Source organism: Emys orbicularis, chromosome 15 (genome assembly GCF_028017835.1).
Source record: "Emys orbicularis isolate rEmyOrb1 chromosome 15, rEmyOrb1.hap1, whole genome shotgun sequence".
Classification (NCBI taxonomy): Eukaryota; Metazoa; Chordata; order Testudines; family Emydidae; genus Emys; species Emys orbicularis.
The window spans coordinates 24228116-24253481 of NC_088697.1; positions in this window are offsets into that span (position 1 = coordinate 24228116).

Here is a 25366-nt window from a genome sequence, read left to right on the forward strand (position 1 = left end):
CTAGGTGGATGGATGGGCAAAGACAGATATAAAATGCCACAAGGAGAAGAATGACCTATTTGACAGATTTCCCTGCCTATCAAAGCTAGCTCTGCTTAGAGGTTCTGACATCTGACGAATTGTGTCATGCTCACACGTTCAAAAGGTTCCATTTCCGACAGCCCTCGCCTTTTATCCTTGCAATGTTTTACTGCCGAACCGGGTCCCCGCTCGCCTGGAGGGGGGACGCCGCATGGCACAGCCCGGCCCTGGGAGCTGGGAGATAACAAGAGAGATGGAATGGCGGGGAGAGAAGCCTATTGTCTGGCATGCCTTTTGTGGTAGGCAGATACTAAACTGCTGGCTCACGCTGATATTTCAATGACCAAATTAAAATGCGCCGCCGTGGAGACTAAATGTCATTAGCCTCATTAGAAGCGATCGCATTAAAATAAATACAAAAATAAAGTGGAAATTAGCCAAAGCCATTAAAATTAAATAAATAAATGGGACTAGCCAGCAGGGAGCAGGTGCGTCCGAGACAGGGATAAGAGCTATAGTCTGAGTCTACAGAGGTGGACAAGAGGAGAGAATAATAGCAGGGGTGATTTGAAACGCTATGTGGCTTGGTTTTAGAGTGTGGGGCTGGGAGTCCTGGGTTCTAGCCTTGGATTTGTGACCTCGGTCACTGGACCCAACATTTTCAGAAATAGCCACTGACTTGGGGTTCCTGACTTGAGACATCTGGGGGACCAATCTGAGGTGCTGGGGACACAGAGCTTCCATTGACTTCAACTAGAGTTGGGGGTGCACAGAGCCCCTAAAAGTCAGGATGAACAGATCTCAAAGGGTTCCATGAAGTCTCATGACATTTCAGTCAATTTACCAAAAATGATCACTTCACCAGCCACAGCAAAGCAGCTGCCTCTGACGTGGAACACGGTGGTCGTCCACAGCAACATGGCCCGACAGTTTAGCACAGAAAGTGAAGAATATTGTATCCAACAGAAACGAAAGGGAGAAATTAAGGAGACCGGGGCACCCACGTAAACCGGGATTTCCTCAGGACACTGGGATTAATGTTCCTAGACTTGACAAAATTCCCATAGGATCTTGAATGGCCGCGAGTGGATTAGTACTTTGATTTTATAACCCAGCAGCAAAATCTTCAGCAGCACAGCATGCCCCTAAAATTATGCTGAACGCCTGGAGATAGGCCCCAACCAAAATTTCAGATCCATGCACCCCTCCCTCCTACTTTAGAAAGTGTGCCTGTTTGAAACTATGCAGCTTGGTCCCATCTTTATGTGCTGATTCAGAGCAGAGCGCCATCTACTGATGCACCAACCCCACCTCCTGATTCCCTCTAAATGGTTCTATTCCATTCACTTCCCTAGGGCTCTTCTCTGTGGCTTCTAAGCAACATTAGAGAATCAGCACTTGCCAACAGGTGCCACACGGTTAGCAGAGGAAATAACCATGTGTGCAGTTTTCTGGCAAGCAGGGACTTTTTAACAGGAACCACTCTAGGTGTCCCTGTGTGGTCTCCCATCCAATTACTGACCCAGCCAGGCACTGCTTAGCTTATGTGACGTGACAGGATCACAGAGCAACATGGAAGAAAGCGCTATCTTTGTTCTCAGAAGAGAAGAGGTTGTTTTTTTTTTCTTTTAAACCATTCTTGCTCCACAAACACCACTTCCTTTGGGGAGGGAGAAATCCACAGAAGGCCCTTGCAAGATCCTGTTTCTGACAAAGCAGATCTGAAAGCACAGAGATTTCCCCCCACCCCATGCACACTTCCCGTCTGTCAAATATTATAATCATCATTTTCCAGCTTGCTGAACAATCAAAGTGTGGCCTATATTCGCTGGAGCTCCTTCCACACGCTGCATGCATAGCAACAAGTATGGGAAACAAAAGCCAGAAGTAAACAGTCAGGAGAGAAGAGGGAATTGGCTGGCAGGCAGACAGCAGAGGATTGTTTTTCTCAAGGATTGTGTGTGTTTTGGGAAAGTGTGGTGGGGGAGAAGATACCCCATCATCCCTCCCAACCCCCACATCTACTCAGGTCTCCGACTCAGAAGCTCAAATCTCCCCTTATATACTTTGCGAGGAACACACACACACACGAGAAATGTACTTGGGCAATATTCCCATTGGAAATGTCAATGGCTTTTCTCTTTGCTTGAGCTCTGCAGCGAGCGAGGCCGCAAGCTGAGCCAGCTCCTGCTTTCTCGCTGGGCTGAGTGGGGTTTTGCTGCTATGACCGATTTGTTTCCAAAGAAACATCCAGGCTGCCTTCTATTGCTAGCCTGGTTTAACTAGGGTGGGGACAAGGGTGAGCAGGGGGAGGCAGAAGGGGGGTAAAGAAAAAATGCACTGTAGTTACAGGGCATTGCAGGTAAACGATCAGGAGTTTCGGAGAGACGGGCGGACGCTCCTACGGCATGCATCCTAAAATGTGGAGTAGGATAACAGTACAAGGCCTTCCACCACATGAAAGCCTTCACCATGCCCTGACTTTGCAGCAATGAATGGCGGCCAAGCAAGTGAGAAGGCCACTCACTGCAGAAGCACAATGTCAATTTGGTGCTCGCGAGAGTGAGGAATTAGTAGCCACGGAGCGACCCAGGCAGAGCACCAGGCTTTGTCCAAGTTTTCCCCCCAATTAACCTAAACCAAGACCTGTAGCAATGCCCCCATGTCCCACACTCCCAAATCCTGCCCTCCAATAGGTTTCCTACTTTGCTCTGCCAATGCACCTCCACTTGGATCCAGAACAATCTGTTATCTGGCCCTAGGATCCCATGTTAGCTCATCAACACACCAGACACCTATCCCTCCACCTTGCTGTGGCAGGCCTAGACTCCCTATAAAGCTTTGCCAGTGCTCCAGTATTCTAACCTGCAGCACCTTCTGCGATTCCAGTCCCACGCCTCTCTTGAGCAGAGACTGGCATCAAACTTTGGGGTGCTCTTGTGATCTGACCAGCAGGGTATAGGCAGAGAACCTACAACCTCACTATCATTTGTGACCTAAGCCAAGAACTGAAACTATGCCTCACTGATCCACCACCCCCACTGAGCCACTCAAGCAGAATTGCCTTCCAGAGCGAGCACCAAGATCTAGTTCTTGTTTCCGATATGCTTTGTAAGCGACCAGTTCTCCAAAGGCTGCCTTGGCTTCCCATCACGCCCAGGGAGACAAGGTGGGGGTGGCAATATCTTTTTTATTGGGGAGAGAGACAAGCTTCCAATCCACAGAGAGCTCTTCTTCAGGTAAGGTATTACCTCACCCACCTTGTTGCTCTAATATCCTGGGACCGACACGGCTACAACTACACTGCATATATCACTTCTAGGCTCACATCGAAAAGATTCAGAGGGTCCTGTGGCACCTTTAAGACTAACAGAAGTATTGGGAGCATAAGCTCGAAAAGATTGACACTAATCCATAAAGCCCTAAATGTGCTTTGGGTGCTGGCTAAGAGACCCACCTTTTCCCTTCCAGCCTGCTGCCACAGTAGAGTTGACCTAAGAAGTTATTTTGAACAATCCCTAGATAGGGAGAGTTCAGGGACATATGGTGGGGTGTTCTCAGTGTTTGTGTGTCTCAGAGCCAGCCTGTTAACCTGGAGTGAAACCCATCTCTTTTGTCCAGAGAGGACCACTGGAGGAGGGAGAGGTATGGCGATTAGCTGATTTTAAGACATGAGGTTTCCTAATGTTGACGTTGGTCAACATGATGCATGTATTGTTTTAAGTACTAACGGACTCTGATGGGTACATTTTTGCTAGAGTTGGGTGGGAAACGGTTTTGCCGTACTGCAAAATGTTCTGAGATATTGAAAAAAATTTCCCATCCTGAACTGGAGCCAAAAAGCTGAAATTTCAAAAATTTTCACAAATTGAAAAAAAAAAAATTGGTTTGTGTCAGTCAAAACATTTCTTTTTGATTTTGACCTGGGATTTTTCTCTTTTTTAACAACCTCTCAGCTTAAATTTAGTAAAACATTCAAAATAAAAAATGGCTTCAACTCAAAAAAGTTTCCTGTTTGAAAATATCAAATTGGTATATTTCGACCATTTCCAAACCTTTTTCTCCCAAACATTTTTCAAGTGGGAAGATATGTCAAAACCGACCCTGTTTTGTGAACTGTTTTGGTTTTGATGAATCAGCAGCGTTTGTCAGCTAAAAACAGTCCATCAAAAAGTTCCCAGCAGCTCTACATTGTCTAAACAGAGTGAGAATTCACTTTTACTCCTTTACTTGAATTTTTCTTATCTGGGCCCACAAGCCCTTCAAACCTGGGTCCACCCTAGCCACATATTTCCTCTGAAATAATTTGAGCACTTTACAAACATCATTTAATTAAGCTTCATTAAATTAGGCTTTGCGAAACTTCTCCAAGGTAGGTAACATTATCCCCATTTTGCAGATGGGTAACCTGAGGTGCTTAACATGCTTAAAATCACACAGATGAGTGGCAGAGTCTGGACTAGAACCCACGGCTTCAGTGGTATTTTTTGTGTTACGGTGTGTGCAACACATACAAACATACTTTTCCATTTCAGTGTGCTGGATCCACAGCCCCCTTGAATCCTGCCTTGCACCTTGCAGTCATGATGCACTTAAAACTTCACAGCAAAACTCACCCGTTTTCACATCAACCCTAAGTCCTAACTTCCAAATCCTTTTTCTAATCACTAGACAACTACCTGCCCTGCTTTAACTGTACAACCTATAATGGCAATTTTCGAGAATCAACATGGCTTAGAGAAGAACACAGAGATTTCATGGAACAGTCCCCCTGGAAGGGAATAAATCAATCACTCTTATAAAGATCACCTAAACCCCCTCTCCTCCGCCTGCAAGCTGTTTCAGAGCCGCAGAGTGAAACAGGCTCTGCCCATGAAGTAAGGAAAGTCACTCAAGGGGGTTCTTCTACCGCAGTGGGTTAACAGTGCCAATGCAGAGGACGGGCTAATCAAACCCCATTAGATACAGCCCCTCATCCAAAGCATTAGGCTCAGAGGAACAGGGAGCGGTACTGGTGCCAAATGGGCTGGCCTTGTGCTCAGAGGAATCGCTTCACACCCCTCTTGTGACAGGGATAGCAGGTGACATGCTCCGAGTGCCTGGCTGTGAGTACTACGTGAGGAGTAAGCAGAAACTGAAGGCATGGACTGAATGTGCCAGGGAGGTCAAACTCCCTCCGTCTCGCCTTTAGCGAGTGCCCCTCTGTTTCAGGACGGAGTGTGGGTGGGGCGTCACGGATGGAGCTAGAGCTGCTCTGTGGACACACAGATGGCTTCAGTCTCCCGGTCGGTCAGTCCAGCACTTTCCACTAGTAGAGAATTCACAGGAAAGCAAAGCTAACAGTAACTCCTTTGATTTTATTTCCCCCCCTCCCCCACTTTCGTCACACACATGCTCTGGGTGAGTGGAATCAAGCAGGTTTCACAGAGAATGAGCCCAGCTTTCAAAGAAGGGCTGCTCTTGCCACTCAGGTTGGCCCTCAGGGGCACTTTGGGGCCTGCTTAGCCAGCCAAACATTGGACACGGGTGCCCTCCTGAGGTGCTTGGCTTGAAACATTGGCCCACATGGGTCACTTATTCCCCAGAGACACATCACACATTTGACCAGATCTATGAAATGGGCACAGTCAGGGCTTGCCCTCAACGTGTGCCGGCAATGCCAACAGACTACTTTGGGCTGCCCAGCTATCAGCAAGCCTTGCAAGGGAGCACCTATGAGCTCCCTCGTCTGCTCTCACCACGCTGCCATCCGGCCCTTTAAAGGATAAACTTGAGGAGCCAACTGCCCTCTGAACATGTCCTGACTCAACCTTCCCAGCTACTAAAGCTTCCCAGCCCACGGGAGTGAAAACCTTCCACCGTGAACCTGAAACACGCACCACCAAGCCACCCTGCTGCCAGCCCTGCCCTGCAACAGATGCTGTTATAAGGCCCCATGTGGCTAGTTAGGGTCCTGCACATCTTATTTCAATCTGCGCCTCACAAAATGTTGACAGCGGCACCCATTGCATAACTCCTATCTTCTCAGTGGACGGGTTACATCACCAAGCCGTGGTAGAGCACACCTCCCATGCCATGTCAAGCTCTCTCTCTAACCCAGCCGCTTGGGGCACCTTGCTTGGTAGCACTCCCTCCCTCCCTCACGGGGTGATAATCTCTTTTAAGAAACAGGCAGGAAAAAAACTTTTCTTCTCTGAGTCTGAAACAAAGAGGAGTTCCCTGAAAAACCCGCCCACCGAGCAGTAAGTGTCAAAGACCCTTTTGTATGTGCTGTTGCAGCACTGGTAATTATCACTACCATGCCTTCATTAGAGAGAGAGAGATGACTAGGAGGTAGGGAGGTTGCAGAAGAGCTGTTGTTATTTTTAAGTTTGGATGAAAAGGAAAAGCGGGAGGGCTGAGTTCTTTCCCCCTCTGCACTCGTTGATGGCAAAGAACGGCTAACAGGAGAGCTCAGCCTGATGGGGTGAAAGGTAGGGGGGAGGAACGGGGTGCAGGGAATGACCAGGCTGCTCAGAAGGGCTGACAAAGCAACAGGCTGCTCCTGTATAGCTGGAGGGCTTGGTGAAGAAAGCCAATGCACCCGCAGGATGATCTCAAAGGGAGTTGCATGCGCACAGGAAACCTCCTTGATTTGTCTTCAGTCCCAAAGAGATTTCATTAGAGGAACTCTGGCTGCAGGCGCAGCTCTGACTGAGCAGAGACGGACTAAATACTGAGTAAAGGCCTCAAGATCAAGTCAAAAGAAAGGAGGATGAATGCTCCATCGCTGCCGAACATAACGGGCACAGCGCAATATGCACACGCATGTGCCCAGTGCTAAACACTTCCTGTTTGCTTGGGTTCACACTGCGCACACGCATCCCTCCCAGTTACTCTGAACCAAATTTTCTACTCAGTAAGTTTGTTTAGCCTCCATTGACTTTAGTAAAGCTAGGCCTATTTTACATCAGCGGACAAGCTGACTCTTTCATCTTAGGGATTAACCATTCAGAAGGCCCCATTTAACTCAGCAAATCTTACCCTTCTTCTCAGTTTTGCATGAACTCCCACTGGTGCCAATGGGCGCGTGCGTGTGTGTCTGGCCCTTCAGAGCAGTGTGTTTAAAATTATTCAAAATTTTCTCGATCTGCAGGCCATTGCAAATGCACACCGGGTGAGTCACAGCAGTCCCGTAGCATCGCTTCCGTGTCCTGATTGGAGGACTTGTGTCATAAACCAAGCAGGGCATAGATTTCAAATTGCATATCAGAGGGTAAAATTTGTCTAGCTTGAAATCTGCTGGAAGCAAGTAGGCAAACCCAGAGAAGTTAAGGTGCTCAGTTCCCATGGGAGCTGCCCTTCATGACACTTACAAATCTCTCCTTTTGAGTTGGTGAAGGATTCACACCAGCAAAATTTATCCACAAAGGCATTTGTGCCTAGTGACCACACCAGGGACATGGAGTCTATGAGAATCTGTTTTAAAATGCAAAGGAGTCGTAACTTTTTTCTCCCAACTCTCATTCAAACTACTCCGAAAGCTTGAAGTGATGCTCAGATGGAGAATTTTGCCTGTGGTGAGTTTGAGATCACACAAAAACCACTGGCTGACATTTTTTCCTAAATAACTAGCGACTGTGGGTGCTTGGCTTAACATACCTTAAAGCGGCCTGATTTCCAGAAAGGGGAAGCCAGGGCCTTTGAAAGGTATCTCAGGATGGGGCCCCCAAAAATTGAGGCACTCAAAATTAGTCACTTCTGAAAATTTAGGCCACTGTGTTTCACATGATACTGGCTCAAAACCTTCGCTTCCCCAAGCTCAACAGAAATGCAGCACAGGGCTGGCTCCAAAGATTTGAGATTTGCTTTTCAAAGGCAAACTCAAACTTCCCCCATACCGGAGATCTATCACATACCCAGCAGGGAGAAATCACCCAGTGTTGGGGGGAATTACAGCCTCTATCTATGCTTGGCCCCAATCCTCAGCCAAAGAGATAAAGCAGTTACATTATGCTGGTCTGAGCACTAGGTCCCCTGCTGGGACCAGCCAAAACTTCTTCCCTACAGCTCCTGAGAGATGAAGGATTGGTGTCCGCAGTGCCTTATCCACTACTAGCCCCAGCCTTTAAGACAGCATAGAAAATCCCTTTAAGTCCCTCTCGCTCATATTGAAATGACACTAAAGCGGAACGAATGTGCTCCAGGTACTTATTCTCAGGCTCAGGGATCAGCAGCTCCCCATCAGTCCGGTGTCCCCCACTGGAGATGAGTGACAGGCCAAGTAACAGGCATCTGCAGCAGCAGGAAAACCACTCTCCAGAGGCAGAGCCTGAACTCCTGTCTCTGACACTGCTGGCTTAAAGCATCCAAGGGCCAGATCCTCAGCTGGTGTAGATGGGGCCCAGCTGCAGCAGTAAGGGATTGATAGACTGAGGGGAGCCCATTTCAGGGACCTGACATCACTCCGTTCCCTAGGCGACTCCACGCTCCATAGCACCATCCTGAGGGAGAGCTTGCAGCTCGGTTCTGTGCAGTGGGGAATGTCTGTATGTGGAGGAGAAAAGGGGCATCCCTGGGCAGGAGAGAGGCATTGTTCACCCAGCTTCCTATTTCTATGCCACATTTCAAAGGCAGGCACCCCGAGTAAGGATGGACTCTCACTGGTTTGTGTCCCAGCTGTATGCAGGACCAGTGTTTCTTTGAGGGCATAGGGCAAGTGCTGGCAGTGGCCACACACCACCCTTGTTCCACACACACGTTCTCCAACACCGGGTGGGTTTGGTAATAATGATAAATAACCCTGAAGGATCAAGGCCCAGTTGAGTCCTGTTCAGTGATCCCAGGCAAAGCAGAGGTGCAATGAATGGGGTCATTTCTCAGAGAAAACCCCACCTACCTACCTCTGTACTTCCACTGCCCCCAACTGCCATCACATCAGAGTGCCTGACACATACTGATGAATGCATCCTCCCAGCACCCCCAGAAGTAGGGAAGTGTGGTTATCCCAGCTGTGCAGATGGGAAACAGAGGCACTGGCAGATTAAATGACTTGCCCAAGCACATACAGTGCATCAGTGGCAGAGTTGAGAATAGAACCTGGCTCTCCTTAGTACCGATCCATTGCCATAAGCACAAGACCATCCTTCCTAAGCATCTTCACCAGCTGGGTATATTCTGAAAGGCCTCTTTGTTGTCTAGGACATTTGGCAGTGCTGGGTCTGGGGTAGGACAGTGCTGGGATCTGAAGGGTTAAAACTGTTATTCTCTAACAAGAGTCACTCACAATATTTCCAGCTTAAAATTTCAGTGTCACAGGGGTAACTCAAGAAGAAGAATTCTCAGTACGCAAGACAAAGACACCAAAGCAAGCCATTCTAGACCACAACCTATCGTACTGACCATTATGGTCTCATTGTTTCCTCCTTGGTCTGGCTGTATCCCTCTGTTGTCTTGTCTTATACTTCAACTGTACGCTCTTTGGGGCAGGGTCTGTCCTTTTGTTCTGTGTTCATACAGTGCCTAGCACAATGGGGTCTGGGTCCATGGCTGCGGCTTCTAAGCACTATGATCATACAAATAAGAACAGAGTGCACCCAAGCAGGAAATGCTTGCAGTCAGCTGCCCCTATTGAGCCGTGATGGTCCAGCAGTATTGGGAAAAAAGCATCACTGGGAGCATGCAGGTGAGTCTGTAAAGGGCGTGTGGTGTCCATCAAGATGTAGAAATAGAAGAGACAGGCCTTCAAAGACAGCAGCTAGCATCGCAGAAGGGATTCCTGGCTGATGGACATGGACCCCGTCCCCCTGGCCCGCTAGCTGTCTGAGGGACAGACCCTGTGCTACAGTGCACACCAAGCTATGACCTTGGATTACACAAACACCCTAATAGAGGGGCAGGGGAGACTGCCGCTACCCTCCTCCCCACAGCGGCCTTTAGCCATATGTGTGGCGATTTCAGATGGGGCTGGAGAACAAACCCGCCCCACACTCACTTAGCAGCGGCAGCTCCTGTGCCAGGGTACTGGGCCCAGCTCCCCACTGTGGGTTTAGCAACAGGGCACTGTGACCCCATGCACCACGTTGCAATGCCACTCACTCTAATCTGTCCCTCCATCACAACATAGGGGCAAACCTCACGGTGTTGCAACCTCAGGCGTCAGGTCAAACATCCAAGCCCAGCCCCGCAGTCATGGAATGGGAGCCACCGCTGCCTGGGGAGCGTGGGGCAGGCTCACTCTCCAGCCCCCCACCAATGAGCCATTGTCTCCCGTTGCAAACCCTGGCTCCACCACTGGTTAGGGGCCTCTGTACATGGGGTGCACATATGCCAGTGAGGGAGGAAACGGGGTCTGCGAATGAGGACACACCTAGGTGGGTAAGGGTGATGATGTCTCCGCATGGAGGCTGAGCATGAGGGGGAGAGTGGTGAGGACTGCATGCATAGTTGTGTTTGGCAGTATGTAATCAGGGGATGTGTGAGAGCATGGGGTGTCTGCGTAGAGGGCAGTGTGTACATAGAGGTAATGTCTGGGGGCAGAGGGTATAGACTGTCTGTATGTGGGTCTCCTTTCAGCAAGAGAGACAGAGAGAGAGAGAGTGTGTGTGTGTGTGTGTGTGTAAAAACAGCTCATACGTGGGTCTCCTTTCAGCAAGAGAGAGAGAGAGAGAGAGAGAGAGAGAGAGAGTGTGTGTGTGTAAAAACAGCTCATACGTGGGTCTCCTTTCAGCAAGTGAGAGAGAGTGTGTGTGTGTGTGTGTGTGTGTGTGTGTGTGTGTGTGTGTGTGTGTGTGTGTGTGTGTAAAAACAGCTCGTACGTGGGTCTCCTTTCAGAGAGAGAGAGAGAGAGAGTGCGTGCGTGCGTGTGTGTGTGTGTGTGTGTGTGTGTAAAAACAGCTCGTACCCATCCCTTAAATTATTCCTGTGTGTCTGTGACTCTTTTCCCTTTCCTGGGCACTTTCCCACTGTTTTGTTCATCAGAATCAAATCCAAAATCCTCTCTCCAGAGACTGAAATTACAGAATGCGCTGGTGCCTACACAAAGGACCCGCCCTCCCTTGCGGGGAACAATTGGCTCCTGGACACACCAGGCTCCGAACTAAATCTGGCTAACCTCCCTGATCCCTGTGAAAGGCAGACGGGGCTCTGCTTATTTGCCCACAAGCGCAAATCTAAGAGGTCTTCAGCGGGTCAGGCCCAGGAGCACCTGTATTTCCTGGTGCTGTACTGTGTGATCCGATCAGGCATTCTCAGCCAGGCTGTGAATGCAACACAGACTGGCATTGGGAGGTGTTGACGTCTATGTCTCATGATAGGCAGCCAGGAAGGCAGACGTGTATGTCCGTTCTTCAGTCCCATGCTCAAGCCCGTTTGTCTGACTTGCTAACTCTTGTCAAGCGGCCTCAGCTCTGGGGCGGCTGGGCTGAGCTGGCAGGAGCCCGGCCACAAGAAGGGCCTGTGGGCTGGCACGCTGGCACCGCGTGGAGGGGGACTGTAGCACACAGGCTGCCATTGCAGACTCAATCACAGCCATGACGGCGCCCGGGCGCAGAAACCAGCTCCTGGGCGGCGGAGGTGACAATGGGCCACCCAGGGGAATGCCCCATTCAGAAAAACGAGGAGACAAAATCAAAGCAAAATAATTGTCCTTAGCACTTTGCAGCTTCAAAGCATTGCACCAACAACTAATTAATCCCTGAGAGGAAGGGAAGTATTGTAACAAATCCATGGCCCGGGCTGTCAGTGCGCTGCACATTACGGCGCCTCACATCCCCACAGCAACAGCAGGACGAGAACTCTGATCCTCCCGCTCTCCCAGCGCCTGCCCCAGCCACTTGAGCTAAAGCAAAACCTCCCTTTGCAGTCAAGTGGTACGCAGCCCGTGACACACAGGAAAGCAGCTCTGATTCTACCCAACAGGCAGCAGTGGGTGGAATAGAAGGGCCTCTGTGGTCCTGTAGCACAATTGAACCGTGACACTACAGAGCGGGATGGGGGTAGTGAGACAGAAAAGGGGGATCGGTGTCAGGGGCACAGAGGTTATTGGTGAATGTGGGCCACAATTAAAAGGAGCAAGAGCTGTTTTACAGAGACAGCATTAGGGACAGGAGAAGTAAGATAGGGCTGTCTGAATAATTCAATATTCTGTTCAGGGGCAGGTTAAAAAAATATTGTTTCAGGCCAACATGGAAGGAAAACGTTTTCAAATTTGCTGCAGACCGAAAAGTCAAAAAATGTTTTGATTCATGTCAATTGTAAGGGTTTCAAAAAGCTGCTTTTTTAAAACAAAAAAGTCAAGGGATATTCCAAAATGAAACATCTTTCCGTAATGAAAAGCCAAAATATTTTGTTCAGGAAATGCTGAAATGAACCGGTTTGATATTTCCATTCTTTTTCTTTTTTTGACCGATACAATTCACTGAAGTTCACAAATCATTTTTTTCAACCTGAACCTGCATTTTTCAGGGGGGAAAAGAAAGGTTTCCCATGAAAAATTTCATCGAGCTCTGAAGCAGGGGTCACCTCCCGGGGCACTGGAATGCTACGGTTGCTACAGTCCCTCCTCAACAAGCCAGTCTCAAAGCCATTTACTGGGGTTCTGGCCACCAGGTACAATGAACAGTGCTTTACACTGGCAGTTTGGGGGCTTAGACGCACCCTACGATTCTCCTCATGGTGGCTACAGCGCCTCCTTTGAAGCAAGGCCATAGCTACTCTAAGCGATTCTGGATAGCCTTTGGGAACTAAAGGATTCCAACTGCAGGTAACAGCGCAGGAACCACTAAGGGACCAGGTGGGACGCTGACCTTGTTCAACTGGTGGCAGGAAGCGAACGGGAAGCAGGAGAGGATGAAAGATCCCGTCTTCACCTTAGGATGCCAATCCCCGGGAGCAAAAGGTGGAGCTGGCTGGGGGACTAAGCCATTACATAGGCAGCAGGCTTCTACATGGATCCCTTGGGGTCTGCTGGAATGGATTTATGGACCAAGCTCCCCCGACAGCACAGTGGCAGCAGAAGATGGGGAATTCCCTGAGAGGGCCCTCCCGGAGATTTCTTCGCCCAGAGATCATGCTAGTGGATGTCACCAAGGGAGGGGATGAGCTGCACCTTGTGGACCTCACTCATCTGCAAAACAGAGGTGACGCTTACCTACCTCGGAGGTGGGAGAGGGAAGGGCTGTGAGGCAGAATGAATTGCCCAAGGAAGACTCTGGACCATTCCAGTGCCGAGTATTTGCTAGGGAATTATGGGGCAGAGATGAGGAGCTGGCGGGCAGAGGGGGGGGTAGCAAAACAGGGATACAAGCAATAAAGGAAAATTTATAGCCAGCCACGAGAGCTAAGTAACAGCTGCTCAATTCCAAGGCACCATGTTTTGGCAGCAGGAAATACAGGACCACAGAGGCCCTTCTATTCCACCCCTGCCATTCATTAACCAAGGGAGCCAGTGCTCAACTAACAGACTTTCCTACAAGGATCAGACATTAGGGATTTGGGGGGATTTTGCAGGGGGGCTTGGGGGCCAGCAGTCCAGTGACTCCCCTGGCAAAGTATCATCGCTCCACAGATGGAAGTGTTGGGGTTGGAGATGGAAGATAAGGAACCTAGTTTGAATAGGGCTATTGTCTTGGGCTTCCTTGTTGGACCGGGCCTTTGGGCCGTGGGATCCTGGGCAAAGATTCGCAGCACACACACCCTCATTGCTCTGTTCACCCCACCCAGCTCAGCAACCCTCCGGGACACAGAACTGTCTCCTCCTCTCAAAAAGCTGCTGCTGTTTCCCCACTTGGTCAAACCCAGCAGGCACCTTTCATTCCCAAACTGCCCCCAGAATCGGAGTGTGTGAGTGTGTGTGGAGTAGAAGCACCGAGGCAGCCAACGTGAAAAAATTCCAGGCCACGGCTGTGACAAAGGCCATGGGCATGAGGACGCAGAAATAGGGAACCCCTTACTGGAGGGGACCAGAATCTCCACAGCCAAAGCAGCTCAGCGTGGCCTGGTGGGGAGTGACCACAGAATTCTCATGCTATTTCACCAGCTCCTCCTTATGTACAGCACTCCAGATGGCTGCCTACTCAGCTTGTCCCCACAGAGCCCCTGCTGGATTCTGGATCTTCTGCCTGGATTCTGTGTCAGGAAGGATGAGGCTCGACATGTCTCAGCTTGTCTCCTCATTCCCAGGACAGACCCAATCTTCGCTGGTCCATCCCACACTCTAACAAGCCTAATGGAGGGGAGTCTCACAGGTGTCTCGGCGTCAGAGCAGCATCTCACTGGGATAACGTAGGATGGCATCGCCTTGCTATGCAATGACAGTGCAGGCTAACCACGCCAAGGCATGAAACTGTCATGGCATGTGGCCCAATTTTATCAGTAGTGGGTAGCCATTGCCTCAGCCACCTCTAAGATCTCATGTCCCAGATTGGCTATTGGGATTGCACTCCGTGGAGCTATACAGATTTACCCCAGATGAGGATCTGTCCCTGAGTGTAGTCTTTAGAAAAGGACTGACAATGAATGGCCTAACTCTGGTCTCACTCCAGTTTTACACTGGTGTAGCTCCATTGCTTTTCGTGGCGTCGCTCCTGATTTACACCAGCGTACATGAAACACCACTCACAGTTACATTAGTGGGTAAGTTCAAAATAATTCTACTGACTTCAAGAGAGATACACGCCTGTCGCTCGGGGCACAGCTTGGCCCTGAACCTCTAACAAGACCTCTGACCCTGAGGGCCAATAGGTGACCATCCGAGGGACTCCTCTTCAGACCCCAGCCTGGAAAGAAGTGACTAACCCAGCTTCCATGAAAACAACTCAAACTGCAAGGGTAGTGAACATGTGTCCCTATGAATAAAGCAAATATCAATGCCAATGGAAACTGAAACACATGCATAGAGTGTCTTGGTCACCTATAGAGCTCACACATCACGCTATAGGCCATGCAGAGTAACTCATGATACCTCACCCCTCCTCCCCCACCCCACCCCCAATTTCTTTATCTGACCCACAACATCCCCCACAGTCCAAATCATAACTCAGTGCCCAGAGATGCCCCTGCAGTTTGAAGCACTTGCTGTTGGCTTCACAATTAAGTTTCCCGCCCACCACCTCCCTGTCTTGCGGCTCCAGGCTCGTTAAAAATCTTCATTGTCCTTCCCATCAGAGAGATTCCGCCTCGGAAAGCAATTTATGGCCACCGAACCCCTTCCCTAAAGGCACCAGGAGACAACAGCATTAGCCTTAGAAATTATTCCGAGATGGAAACGTGTCTTACCAAGAAATGAAAAGCTGCAGAGTAAGGCGCTATCTGTGACCGGAGGGGTCAGGGTTTCATTATTGCATTAACCTTTCGTGTCTTTAGACTCCACAAGAGTAAATTGGTAACAAGACGACATGAGCCCCTCTGGGAGAAACGCATCTTTCCAAACAGAAGATACAGAAAAGAACAGAGGGGAGAGAATGAGTGAGAGAGAGAGAGAAAAAAAACCTGCAAATAAGCCATTATGGCTAATAATAACTTTGCAATGCTATTTTCTGCAGGAGCCTTCAAGTTGTGATGTTTCCCTTCACTCTAATTACACCTTCTGAGCAAGTTCTCTTCTCACACCTCACACGAAGCACCCTGCAGGATTAGCATAAAGATCGAGGGGAAGCAGTTTAAGCTTGAGACCTGCTTCTGAGTATCCCGTGGGAGTTTCACACGCATAAAGCATGAGGGATCAGGCTCCCCAAATAATTGACACTCCTAAACAACACTGTGGAACAGGTGCCTGGGGTCGGCGGGCTGGATTCTAATCTCAGCTACGCTGGGCTCCATCTGGAGGGACTGAACAGATGTTAATTGAGTTACTCCAGCATCACTGAAATCAGAATGTGACCCAAATACTGTTGCTGGGTTTACAAAAGCTGGATAATATCGATAACAGTTGTAATTATGTAAATAAAGATATTCAAATGTCATGCTTCAGGGCATAAACTGATCACTGCAGGGGTCAGGAAGGAAACTCTTCCCCTGTGCACCACATTGCATGGCTAGCCAGGTGTATTAAAGGAAGGGTATTTGACATCTTCCGAAGTATCAGGCATTGTTGATCAATGTAGGAGGCAGGTTTCTGGATGTGATGGACCAATGGTTGGTTCAGTATGGCAAATTCCTACAGTCTGGTTCAGACCACAAGAAAATCAGAGTTAGAGCAGACTGGCATCTCATCAGAATGCAGAAGACAGGCTAGAGCTTCAAAGTTCTGTTCTGGAACCAGAACCAAGCTTCCCCCAAGTTTGAAGTGCTCGAACCCTGGCTTTTGGCTCTCCTCATTACCGATAGCGATGCCCCAGCCTGAAAGTTGGATCAGTCCCATCCATCATTAGGATAGCAGGGGCCCAGGACCTGCAGAGCACTGCACAGCATCGGAGCTGCACTTCCCAAGTACAGCAGGGCAGAGCTCTGCCTGGCTTTGGTGGGCACCTTTGCTAGACCCCTGCAACTCACCACTGAGAATTCACAGAACCTCACACCAGCATTTCACCCGCAGCAATTCCACACCTGTCAAATGTCAATTCATTTGCAATTAAATGGGGCACTTTCACATCTCCGCCAGTGGCACATAACATTCTAGTCTCCTGTGGGTCTTGTTACTGTCGGGTTTAGCATACAGGTGCCGGGTGGTGCTGGTGGCCTGCGATACACAGGTCAAACTAGATCAGGGGTTCCCAAACTGGGGGTCGTGACCCCTCAGGGGTTTGCAAGGTTATTACGTGGGGGGTTGCAAGCTGTCAGCCTCCACCCCCAAACCCTGCTTCGCCTCCAGCATTTATAAGTGTTAAATATTTAAAAATGTGGTTTTAATTTATAAGGGGGGGGTCACACTCATAGGCTTGCAGTGTGAAAGGAGTCACCAGTACGAAAGTTTGAAAACCACTGGACTAAATGATCTGATGGCCCCTTATGACGTTCAACTCTGGGACTCTAAAAGCTGCCAATTTTTCAGTAGAGCTTTTTAGATGCAAGCCACCATCGCTCCTAAAAAGGGGCCCTGTCTTTCCCTCGAAAAACTGATGTGACTTCAAGAAGTTTTCCAGGAAAAAACCAACCCTTGAATGCAGAGGAGCTTTGCAGTTCACACACCCCTACCACTACCCGAACACCGTTTCCTAAGCGCCTCTCTTTGCAAAGTTACCTTTGCACCTCTTTGGTTTAGGAAAGGGGTTCTCAAACTGGGGATCAGGACCCCCTCAGGGATCACGAGTTTATTACATGGGGGGTCGCGAGCTGTCAACCTCCACCCCAAACCCTGCTTTGCCTCCAGCATTTGCAATGGTGTTAAATATATAAACAAGTGTTTTCAATTTATAAAGGGGGTCACACTCTGAGGCTTGCTATCTGAAAGGGGTCACCAGTACAAACATTTGAGAACCACTGGTCTAGGACATGGGCACCGCCTTGGGCGGAGATTTTAAAAACACTGTGGCAAGTAATCCTCCATAACGGCTCTGAACTGGCCAAGCTAGGAACAGTGTGTGACTCTCATCTTTGAGCCTCAGGCCTCCCCAATGGCAGTGCCCACTAAGAAGTGACCAACAAGTCCTCTGCTCAGGAGCAAATTTCACAGAGGATGCTGTAAACAGGTATCAGATGTTGGGCTCTCTCTTGAAGTTGGGGATGCTCCACTGATGGACCTGTGGTCAGTCCAGCAGTATGTGGCATTAGCCCCACAGCTCATGCCCCACTGATTCTGCCCCACCGGGTCTTTTTTTTGGTATAGGAGATATAACATTTCCCCAGCCTGCCTCCCTGCCCACCCACCCACTCACACAACCCCTGTGGAAAAAATACAATTGCACACTGACAAGCTATTTAAACACAGAGCTCTACCCTGTCCCCCCGCACCCATGCCAATGTAAATCACAGCCAGGACCAAGGAGAGACATTTGGATTACAGACCCAGGATGGGATTAGGACATCCAATTCCCATTCATTTTAACAGGAACTGGGTGTCCGAGTCTCTTAGGCAGCTGGGCAGATCTCAGCCTAAAAGCACAAACCATCATCAATTTCTCTCGCCTGTACCATCCCCCTGCCCCTCTTTGTCAGTATTATCCCTCCCGTATGGCCAGTGGGGTGGCATATGCTGGATTGTGTTTCGGTGCCCACGCTGAGACCTCGTCTGTTGAGTTTCAGCCCGGAGTGACTCTCTAGAGGCAAATTACCATAAACCCCATTACAAGTGGCGTTTTCCAAGCCCTGATGCTAAGCTCCCAGCGAGTGTCGCGAGGAGGACAGTCCAGCATTCGCAGCATTGCATTAAGGCTTTAAGGAAGTCTACACCTGCTCAGCTTGCTACGGTTGCAGCATCTGTGCCTCTTGCCGCAGGCTGATTGCCCAAACAGGGGAACAGTGGCAGTGGGTGTCAGCGTGGGGAAGGAGACGAGGACGATTCAGGGAGGGAAGGAGAAAACAGGACGATTCAGGATAGAGGGCTGAGTCTCCCAAAATACAAGAGGGGAAGCAGGCACTTTGGGAAAGAAATGGAGATGGAGGGCACTGAACTTCGAAGGGAAAGGTTCCCCCATTCACTGGGTATGTAATGGGCGGGGGGGAGAGAGAGTGTGTGTGTGTGTGTGTGTTACAGAGAGACTTCTCCGGAGCATCCCTGCATGCTGTGCCTGGAAATACCATTCAGCCAATTCCTGCGCATGCAAGAGCCTCTTCTCCCCACGCTGTTCGGACAGCAGCTGGTCTCTGTGCCAGCTCAGGAGGCAGCAGCCGGGGCATAGATCTTTGAACCCAGCTCACAGTGGCTGCTAAAAGCACTCCACTGCAGAGCAACTCCTGTGTGTGTGTGTGTGTGCGCGTGTGATGCACACACCATTTCATTCTCCCTCCCTCTGGTCTAAGATCCACGCATCCCCTAGACAGACAGAGAGAAAAAAAACAATTCCCCGCTGTACCTGGGATGAAGAGCAGGGCGGTTGTGGCTGTGAAGACGATCCAGCAGGCAGGATGGTACATCTTGGAGCTGCAGGAGTCTAGAGGCTGCTTGGCTTGCTGCTTCCGCTGCTTTCCTCTGTGCTGAATTCTGAGCAGGTTTAAATCCAATGTTTGCAGAGGGAGGGAGAGTGAGTTAGTGAGCTAGAGAGAGAGAGAGAGAGAGAGAGAGATGGGAACAGGCAGGCAGTGTCTCTGATTTTTTCCTGCACATACACACAACTAGCAGAAGAAACACCAGCACTAGTCTGTGCAGTGGGGAGAGCAGACCTCCTACCAGGCACTCATTGGTTCGAGCCTCCTGAGTGACACACAGCCACTTGCCTCTTCTGAAGGTTCCACTCTATGGGGAGCTAACTGCTGCCAGCTGCCCCCTGGGTGCACCTCCCACTTGCGCCCCTGGGTCCTGGAGAGGGCTCTGTGGGACTGGCACAATGGCAGGGCAGGGGAGACTGATCTGCTGCCAGCAGCACCGCACTAGGGGAAAGGAATGCGCACAGTGCCACGGACGCTCCCTGGGCTAGTCCTCGGTAATGGCTCTGAGCTGTCCTTCATGCAAAAGGGCTGGGAAATGCTTCATCAAATTAGATTGCTTGGGGATTAGAACTTGTTGCCGCCATTCCAAAGCTGCTGAATGAGTTAGAATCTGGAGCATGCCTGTTGCCTTCCATCTGTCGCCCCTTCAGCCTCCGTTTCAGCCACTAGCGTTACAGTCGCGGTAGGGTTTCCACTGCAAGGTACACGCACCCGGGAGCTTCTCAGGGTCAGGCACGGAATGCTTAGAGCTTTATAACCCAGCAGCTCTGCCTGCTCCCAAGGGAGGCGGATTTAGCAGTCATGTATCTTAGCACCTGGGCGTCTTTTAAAAGAATCATAGAATCGTAGGACTGGAAGGGACCTCGAAAGGTCTTCTAGTCCAGTCCCCTGCACTCAGTATTATCTAGACCATCCCTGACAGGTGTTTGTCTAACCTGCTCTTAAAAATCTCCAATGATGGAAATTCCACAACCTCCCTAGGCAATTTATTCCAGTGCGTAACCACCCTGACAGTTAGGACATTTTTCCTAATGTCCAACCTAAACCGCCCTTGCTGCAATTTAAGCCCATTGCTTCTTGTCCTATCCTCAGAGGTCAAGGAGAACAGTTTTTCTCCATTCTCTTTGTAACAACCTCTTATGTACTTGAAAACTGTTATCATGCCCCCTCTCAGTCTTCTCTTCTCCAGACTGAACAAACCCAATTTTTTCAATCTTTCCTCATAGATCACATTTTCTAGACATTTAATCATTTTTTGTTGCCTTTCTCTGGACTTTCTCCAATTTGCCCACATCTTTCCTCAAATGTGGCGTCAAGAACTGGACACAATACACCAGGTGAGGCTTTATCAGCGCAGAGTAGAGCAGAAGAATTACTTCTCGTGTCTTGCTTACAATACTCCTGCTAATACAGCCCAGAATGATTTTTGTTATTGTAATACAAACAATTAATCATGCACAGAGAGTATTTTGCATTACTGTTTCCATGGGCAAACAGAAGACTTCAGTCTCCAGGGCTGTCGATGCCTCAACTTTCACCAGCACTAAACTCACTTTAAAAAAAGGCAACAATCCCTCCCCCTGAATATGACAGCTGAGACTCCTGCCCTGCTGCATACTTCCTCTAGATAGGCTGCAAGGTACAAACTCACGTATGCAGGTGTTTTAGCAACACAGAGAAGACAAGATGGATGGATCAGTTGCCTGTGCAGTGGCTCCTATATAAGCCCAACTCTCACATGGCAGCATATTGTTCTGTCCTGGATGGATCCAGTTTAGGTACCATGCTGGCAAGGCTGGGATTGCAGCAGACAGAGCTAAGAAAGGAGATCAGGCTGCCAGTGGAGAGGAGGAATATCTGTCTCCTCTCCATGCACCCCCTGTGGCTGATTGAGGAATAGGGCAAGGAGGACACAAATGGAGCCCATAACACCACTGCTTTGCACTTATATAACACTTTACCACAGGGCCACCCGGGGGGGGGCAAGTGGGGCAATTTGCCCCAGGGGCCCCCATGAGAATATAGTATTCTATAGTATTGCAACTTTTTTTATGGAAGGGGACCCCGAAATTACTTTGTCCCAGGCCCCCTGAATCCTCTGGGTGGCCCTGCTTCACCATAGCAAAGCACCGTACTAACATGAAAACTAACCTTTACAATACTCGCTGTGAGGTGGATAAGCATTAGGATTCCCATTGTACAGATGGAGCAGTGAACCAAGGGGTTAAGGGAATTGCCCCAAGTCAGAGAATGAGTCCGTGGCAGAGCTGGGAATAGAACCCAGGAGACCTCACTCCCAGTCCACTACTGCCATATAGAGCCTGTGCAGGACTATTCTTGAATCCTGCTCCTGTGATTATGGCAGCGGGTCCTGCAGGATGCAGGGAATCTCAGTCGCACTGCAGGACTCCACTGTTCCAGACACTTGACAAGATTGTCCCTTGGAACTAGACATAAGAGTCTGCAACCCTGGGTTCTAAGTCCCTGCCCTGCCCTAATGACTGGAGACCACCACCTATATTACACACAAAATTCCTCCACTAAATGAACATGATTCAGATTGCCAGGTCAAGCACTCCACGGTTAGGAAGTGCCAGAGTTAAGGTTGTTTGTGCAACAAGATTCAACAAGTGGGTGTAAAACTGTTGGAGAGAAACAAATAGGAAAGACGAGGGGAAACAATTTGGCCGCCTTGTGCATATGCATTACAATACAATCTTGAATTCCGTGATCACATGATATTTCTTCCAGTCCCTGTTGCGGTCCTGTTTCTTCCCTGCCACTGGCTCCTTGTGCCTGTCCCATTCTCAGACCCAGTCTCCACTCCCCAGGTTTCTCATTCCAGTTCCAGTCTCCTTGCCCAGCCAGGCCTACTCTCCCCCTCTGGGCTCACTGTCCGAAGCCCAGTCCCCTCAACTCTCAGGCTGTCTACATTGTCCCACAGTTTGGATTGGGGTGTGTGTGTGGGGAGAGGGGTGAATAGCAGATGCATCAAAGTATTGTGCTGTAACTGTCACATGTGGATGCTCCCAGGCACAAACTAAAAGGTCCCTACTTCATGTTACTAATATCTCATTTGAAGAGGACTATGGTAATGCAAACTAGGAACCTTTTAGTTCGAGCCACACCATCCACACAGCGGAGTCACAGCACAGCACTTTGGTGTGCACTGCTATTCACGCCCTTGTAGTCCAAACTGCGGGGCAGCCCTCAGTTTTTCCACCTCCCCACACCCAGGCCCAGTCTCCTTGCCCAGCCTGCCCCAGTTCCCCCCCTTCCACTCAAACTCCTTGTCCACAGTCTGCTTGCCCAGCTAGTCCTGGTTCCTCATCTGATTTGTCTCACCCCCCATGCCCCAGCTCCTCGTCCACCCAGTCCAAGTCTCCCCTCCCCAGCTCCTCATCTGATCTCAGTGTCTCTCCCATTTCCCTCACTGACTTCCAGTCTCAGTCTCCCTGCCGAATCAGTACCAACCTGCCCTCCCTACTGGTTCACAGTCTTCTTGCCCAACCAGTCTCTCCGCATCCAACTGCCAGCCAGTCCTGGTCTCAGCAGGCTTTCTCTTCCCCCCCGATCCAACTGCTGCCCCCTCTGCATTTGAATCACATGGCTTCTTCCTCCACACTGCCTGGGTGCCAGCTGCGGGGGGAGGGGGAGGAGAGGGAATGTCACTGAGAGCACATCAGAGACAGGATCCCGGCTCTCCATTCTAGTGCCCTGCCCTGCCCCTGCCTGGAGCAGCTGTTCCAGGGAAAGTCCTGCTGGGCCCTGGGCTGGAGCGTGCTTAGTCGCTCAGTGACTAGTGCGTACACACTCTGGTCACCACAAGGAACTATGAGAGACTCAAGCATACTCAGTGAAGGTGGAATCTTCAGCGGTTTTATCTGCTAAACACTAGCATGTGCAAACTGAAATTTTGCAAATTCAAAGGCTTATAATTTGGCCAGATTTGGCAGATTTTCAAGGGAATGGCAAAGGCTACCCCCCCCCACCAACCAAATTTCAAGCTCCTGTTTCGAAGCGTGGGGATGCTAGAGCATTTCAAAGAGGAAGGTCTCAAGATTTTTTTTTTTAAACATGGGCAAAACAACAGTTTTCCATAGCCTCATTCTCAGAAACAGTTGAACCATCTCAACTGAACATTTCCCAAAAAAATTCAGCCTCACACAAACATCCACCATGGAAAACTTCAGGCCAAGCAGTTAAAGTATGGCAAAATTATAAGCAGTTGAAAACAGGGTCTTGTAATGGGAAATGTCAGGCAACCTTAATCATAAAAAGTGCTACCAGCCCTTCTTTGTTGGAACTAACGATGTCTTTCAGAAGGGAAGTAAAGGACAAAATTATATGATGGATTCCAAAAGACCCTATGCCCTCCCAACTCCCCCCTCCCGCTCAAAAAAAACCCTGGAGGTAGTAATCTAATAAAAATAATTTGCTCTTTTGTCAGTTAACTACTTTTAAAGGATTTTTAATACATTTCTAATGCACACAGCCATACACACCTCTGCACACTGCCTTAATCCACATGCAGAGGACAGAACTAGAATGTGCTTCAAAACGGTTACGGCACTAAACTAGAAATCTATTCCCGACTCTGCAAAACACTTCCTGTGTGGCCTCAGGCAAATCTTAAATCTCCCCGTGCCTCAGTTTCTAAATCGGTAAAATGGGAACAACAACTGTGATCTAGCTCTTGGGAAATTAAGAGGCTAAATCCATTGCAGTATGCAAGGTGCTTCAATTGTTGTTTTCAAAAAGGGGGGGGGGAAGAAAAGTTATAAATATGTATTTCCCCAGCAGAGCTTTTCTTGGAGATGTGAGGAAGGGGTTGTTTGGGTTTTTTGACATTAAATAAAGAGACTCCAAACTGCATATTTAAATTTGACAGGCAGCACCAGCTCTGAAAGAAAACATTACGGTCTACTGGGCGCATTTAAACATGCTTTTTAGATGTACGTTTTGGGGTGTTTTTTTCAAGCTGCCTCAATGCAAATTTACTAGTGGGACCAGTCTAGTCACTTGGGTAAATAATACACTGTCTTAAACCTTCAGAGAAAAAAGAAATTCCACCTCCCCATCCCTCTTTTAGAGCAAAGAATTACAGGGAAAAAAGACACCCAAAAAGCATTAACATAGGCACAAGATTACAGAAAACAGACACTTTAGAGAGATAAAAGACTTGGTGTTCTGGGTGTGGATTGTATGCAAAGCAGTAGGACTTTGCCCTGATCCTTTTGCTGGTTTGTGTCACTGCCCTAGCATGATATAATGCTTCTGTGTTTGTACAGTACATACATAATGGGGTCCTGGTTCATGACTGAGGGTCATAGCATGTGCATTGTGGTAGCGCCTAAGTAGTAGTAATAATGGTGTGAAATCAGATGGTTAAGGAGGAACTAGGGGTCTAGAAAGTGAACATGTAACATGCTGGCTAAGTATGCTTTCCCCCTGTAATGGACGCTCCACATAGCGGACCATAGCCTACAACTGCTACCGGGTAATATGTTTAGGTTAAGTGGAAGAGGCCCATGCTTTAAGGCTGAAGGTCTGGTCCAACTGATGCCCTGTGCTGGGGAGTTGATTCATGAGCATATCTAAGCAGGACCTCATCACAACACTAGCATAGTGTGAGTAGATCCAGCAGGAAGAGACTACCCCCAGCCGCTTTGCCCAGGGCCAGATTAATGCAGGGGCTTTAGGGGCTGCAGTCCAGGGCCCTGGGCTAAGGGGGGCCCCATAGGCCGGATGAGGCCCACTGCTTCTTTTCATCCGGCCCATGGCAAGTCTCCATGCCCCGGGCCGGACACCCATTCTTGAGCCTCGGCGTCCACCCTGGGCCTGGAGCTGCAAGCGCCAGCATGCCCCTGTGGCCCCTAGGTGAGGGGCGTTCAGGGAATCTTTGCGTGCTGCCCCCACCCCCAGCGCCAGCTCCGCAGCTCCCATTGGCCAGGTACTGCGGCCAGTGGGAGCTGCGGGGGTGGCGCCTGCGGGCATGGGCAGCGTGCACCGCGCAGAGCGGCCTGGCCCTGCTGCCTAGGGGCTGGACATGCCGGCCACTTCGGGGAGCAGAGCAGCATGGAGCCAGGGCAGGCAGGGATCCTGTCTTAGCCCTGCTGCGCCGCTGACCAAGAGCCGCCCAAGGTAAGCGGCGCCTGCATCCCGCATGTCAATCCCCTGCCCCAGCCCTGAGCCCACTCCTCCACTCCAAACCCTCAGGGGCCCCACAAAATCTAATAGCCCCAGACCCACCGGAGAGTTAATCCGGCCCTGGCTTTGCCCTGTGGTGCCCTTCCTAACCCATGTTTGTTATGCTGTGGATTGTTAATGTTGATTTCTCAGT